The following is a 5,530-nucleotide window of genomic DNA, read 5'->3' as shown; positions in this document are numbered from 1 at the left end:
TTGTTGTGTAGGTGCTTGAGCATATTGTTGGTGTGAAGACTGCGGCTGAAAGGGTGGTAAGGTGGTTAATGCTGGTGCCATGCTTTGGGAATACATACCATGTCCAATATATGTGGGTTGCGCTCCTACTTGAGAGTATGACTGATTATGAGTAGGTGCAAGGTAATTATTCTGTGGTAGAGTATTCATCATAGGGAACTGTAATGGCAGGATGGTTTGGCTATTTCCCAAAGGTGGCATGGAGAGATAGTTGGTAAGGGGTGGTAGTGAATAACAATGTGAAGTGGTAGATGAAAGTGTTTGAGGGGCGGACATGGCTGCAGTGCTAGGGGGAAGAATAGTGGTAGGTCCTTGCGGTATAGCAACATTCCAAGGTCCCAAAGGAAATGAGGCGGAAGAGCTTTGGCTAGCTACAAAGGGGTTGATAGTGATGTTGGGTGGGATGGAAGATGAGGTATTTGACCCTAGTGGTGGCATTTGAGTAGTAAATAGACTAGTGTGCTGTGAGGTGGAAGTGAAAAGGTAGTGTTGTTGGATGTAAACGAAGGATTTGGGGGAGTAGGGAAATGAGTGGTTGAAGCAGAGGCAGATGATACACATGAGGTTGGTTGGGATGTAGCATGTACTAAGGGTTGAGTGAGGATGGGATGGGTGTTTTGTGGAATAGGAGCAGGCACCTGGGTTGAGGGTATATTCGGGTCTGCAGGTTCTGTCTGATGTGGTTGACATCCAGAGAAAGGATCGGTAAGAACAGATGACTCTGCGACTGGTGGTTGCCACCCAAACAAAAGGTGTGTAGGATCTGAAATGTCGATAGGTGGTGGACGCCCAAATTCAAAGGAACCAACATTATCCCTTAAGAAATTTGCCATGATGGTTTCCTTGTTTCGGTCTATGATGGCATTAACAATGGTGGCATGACCAGGTTGGTTCATGAAAGCATCAATGTCTATGGAGGAACTTGTCTCTTCGGGGATTTGTGGTGGTGAATCTGGTGCCATCATGGAAACGACAGGGTATGGCTGAGCTCGAGATGTGTTATTATTATGACTAGGATCCATGTCCTTTTTCCTTGTGTTTCTACCAAAACGAGTGGTGGGTGGCATGAAAATGCAGAGTGTTCCCAGGGATGAGATGCAACAATGCTAATGGATGCAAAAGGGGGAAGGCTATTTTATGCAAATGATTTCCTAGTTTGAGACAAAGCTATATGAAAAACCTAAGGAGGATTGGGTTGGGGATTCTAACTTCAAAGATATGTTGCCAAAGCATTAAAGGTCTGCTTTCCTATGTGCAAGCTTGGTGGTGATTGTGTCAACTTAAGGATAGACTGATGATCCTTTAGGAAAAAACATGAGATTAACCACTTGTGGATCTCAACCTTTAGCTCAAGGTGATGAGGGATGACAAGTGACAAGCCTAGATTACCCTAGACAAAGCTCTGTCAGAGGGATAACCTTGGTGAGACTGGTGGATTTGCAAGATGGTAGGAATGACAGAATTCTGGCAAGGTGACAACAATTTTGAAGGCTTGGATGTGAATTTTTTTGATTACTGGTTAGATGGTTTGGTTCTAAAGAAAAGAACTAAATGAGATGGAGAACTAAAATGCTTAAGAGGATGACTAAGGATGGCTGGCTGGCTTACCTACAAAGATGACTCTAATGCAAAAGTGAAGCCTATGCAAGAAGATGTGGAGAAACAAGGGGGTCTAATCATAGAAATCATGCCTAGTTGGTAAGGCATAAGCATTGTTAACTCCTGAATGTTGGTTAAGTTGGATGGTGCGATCTAACCAGGCATCTTGAAGGGCTTCGTCAACAGCTTTGTCCTCTGCTTTGTGGAGTTTGGCAATTCGAGGGCTTGGTGTTAGTTCCTTTCTCTTGGCTGAAAGTTCTTGGTATACCTGAGATGGCTTGAGTTTAACTTTGTGAAACTTCTGTTTGGGTTTGGGTTGTTCTGACATGAATTCCTGAATCTGCTTGGCTTTGAGAGATCTCGGTTGTTTTGCTTCGACTTCTTCAATTTTTGAAACAAGCAGTGACTACACGAAGTATGCCCTAAGCTAGGATTGACCAAGTTTGGAAAACATTCATTCAACAAATAAAAAATCAAGCAATAGATAGGAACAACCACATAGAAGTTTTTGATTCTCAGAATGTGATACTTACACCAAGGAGTGTGTATGTTTTACAAATGTTTCGATCAGTCACTTCAAACACATTAACACCCTAGATGGTTGTCTGCAAGGCTGACAGTTGGTTTAGCTAGGGAGTCCTCGATATACCCAAGGTACGTGAGGCCCAAATCCGTAGATGAAAACAAAAAGATGTCGCACAGCCGAGAGGAGCGGTAACCCTCTATATAGATGTCCACTAGAAATAGTCACCATTGAACTCTTCACACTCCTCAAATAACCCATCATTTTGATTCCATTTGTTTATCTTGCAGAGCTATCTTTTTAGCACTTAAAAGTCCAATATGCAGAACTATTTTTTTAGCCCTTAAAAATCCAATCTTGGGTGAGAATTTGTGGGCTTTCAATATGAAGAGTATGCGGGCCAGTTAGAGAGTAATGAGAAATCAGGCGAGGAAGTTGCAGGCTATGATGACGAATGTCTACGGGGATTGTGATAGAGGATGACGACAAAGGTTTTGAGCTTTTAAATTGTTGTAATCTTTCTCTTGGAAAGATAAGGATTCAAGGATTTTAGTAGTCTATTGGTTGCAAAATCATAAGTGTAAAGGATTGAAGGGTAATTCAATGTTAAAAATCAAATTCGTTTTTAGACTTTAATGGTCCACTTAAAATGTTCCACGATTTTATTTGTAATAGTTCCTTAATTTGAAGCTACATATGAATTTGTATCCACTAACCATTTTTAAATATGTATATTATTTCTTCGTAGGAAAATCAGAATTGAAATTTTTGGGATTGCCACTAAGAACATTGTTTTGTTTTGTATTCTTCTTTAATAGATTCTAAAGATTCTAATGAACTAAATCTTGAAAAAAACTGAAATATATTTTATACTATATGTGAAAATGTCATCTTCCATATAATCTTAAAATCTATTTTTTTAATAAAATTATAAATAATTACAAATTTCATAAATAATAATATTGTTTTTCAAACAATCATAAATCTAAAATTTAAATGGAATCTATAATTTTTTTTTTTTTTTGAATGACACAAACTAGTAATCATTGTAAAATCAAGTTTAAACTTAAACATCTCATAGTTCTTCTCTAAAAATATATATTTTTGTGCAAAAGAAAATTAACAAAATGGTTACAAATCAAAGTTTTGAATTCTTGTGTAAAGAAAATAAGAATATAGATTGATTTAATAAAATTTTATAAATAAGATTCTTTTAAGTATTAATTTAAAATTTTCTTTTCTTTTAAATACTACACATGTCCACAACACACAACAAGGGCTTCTTTGAGGGGGATTCTAAGTAGGATATGCATTGGAAAAGTGAGTGGATTAAAGTGTATAGTTGTCGAATCTAAATATTTAATGTGTCACTTTTATCAAACTAAATTGTTTTGAAATTAATTCTGAAAATTTGTGTCTGCACTTTCTACAATTCCAATTTGAGCCTGGTAAACTGGAATAAGACAACGAAGCCACAACTGAATTATCTGAAGTTGGAATCTCACAAAACTAAACTAAGGAATAAGCCAAATCATGATCAATAAGGGTCTGTTTGGTTTGTGAAATTAGCGAAACTTGGTTTTTGATTCAAAATCAGATTTTGTTAAAATCAGGTTTTGTATTTCGAAATCAAGTTTTAGAAAAACAGTTTGTCCTGTTTGGTTCACCTAAACGATGAACGGAAGATACATCTTCTATGTTTGATTCATTAAAACAACAGAACATACATAAGTTAAAGTTAATGAATAAGTTTGAATGACTGAGACACATACTATGAAGGTCAAATATTGAAGTTTCATTACTTTACAAATTGTGGGAAGATTGGTGTAAACAGAGATTGTCAAGAAGAGTGGTTATGGCTCGATGTTTTGTTTCATATTTCATCTTCTATATACAAAACAAGTATGTAATTTGGATTAGTGAGATTCATTGTATTGCAGATGTCCAAGGCAAGTCTCAGAATTGTAACAGGTCTAATAATCGAACCTCCTTGCCGCTGCCATTACATAAGGTGCAGGATCCACATCCACTTACGCTCTGAACTCATTTTTGGCTAACCGATTTCATTCAACGCAAACAAATATTCCTTGTTGCAAATCTAAAACAAAAAGTACATGGGAATGGGAATACGATTTCTGTTCTGCAAATCTTGTTTAAGTAAATATTCTTCTGTTGTGATGATTATAATATAGGACTATTCTTTAAAAATGAAATTGAATATCAGATATTTGATGCAAAATACATGTTCTTTCAATTATTTGGCATATAAAAACCGAAAGCTCCCGAGATATACTTTTGGAGAACTTGAAAACATATAATAATTGAACCAAACAAATTCGAATCTCTTTGAAAGATAGAACAGGCACTATACAAGTCAAGTAAAAATTTCCAGCACACTAGAGAAGACGTTCAATAAAAGAAAATCTACTGGTTTAGATGCTATAATAGATGCCGATTTGAGTGTCTTTTCAGGTGGTAGCTCTGCCTTTGCATTACCAATTATAAGAAGGCACACCTTTTATTTTTCCACTCCGCCATCCTGAACCCCATAATAAGAAGGCACGCCGTTTATTTTTCCACTCGACCATCCTGAAGCCAGTGTTGTCAATGTCAACAGTCATATTTAAAACTGCAATTGCACAAAACCAGTTTGAAGAAAATCACAGCCATTGTTTTCTATTCAAACCAAGAAATCATGACCATAAATACCAACATATAGGATTAAATATCAGAGTTCAAGTTTGGAAGATTAAAATCGTTGTAATTCTTGTCTTACTGTATATATTACATATATTTCCATGTACCCAAATCTTAAGGAACAGAATTCATATCTAATACTTAAGTTGGAAACTTGCATGTATTAATGCATTGAAGATTGAAATTGCAGGTCAAAATCAGCTTGCTCCAACTTACACAGTAGCAGTATGCAGATATGATAGTGGCTTTAATCTAGTTGTTGTGAATTGAGATATTTTGAATTTCTAAAAATGCGCATACTCCAGATTCTGTACAATGCTATCTGAGGACCTGGGGGGACCCAAATACCCAGGGGCATATATCTTAGCCCTGAGTCTCATCAGTTAAAAGTAAAAAAATTGAGTCAACAACGAAGTAGGAATCATGAGGTTCAAAAACCCAAGGGACATTTGATGATTGATTATCAGCAAAACCCTGGGTTAATAATATAAAAAAGTTTGGTCTTACTATTGTCTCATCTTTGTATGACAATTACATTTGGTGATCTAAATTCTTTTATAATGTTTCTTGTAGGGTTTTGAAATCATTGCTCACAGTTCTAGAGGGATCAATCCACTTCCAGAACACGGATATGTCTTTGTTGAAGGTAAGGGGCCATCTTATCAACAAAAT

Source organism: Cupressus sempervirens, chromosome 5 (genome assembly GCF_028749045.1).
Source record: "Cupressus sempervirens isolate cs-2001-9-10 chromosome 5, ASM2874904v1, whole genome shotgun sequence".
Lineage (NCBI taxonomy): Eukaryota > Viridiplantae > Streptophyta > Pinopsida > Cupressales > Cupressaceae > Cupressus > Cupressus sempervirens.
Note: the sequence above shows the minus strand (reverse complement) of the source record.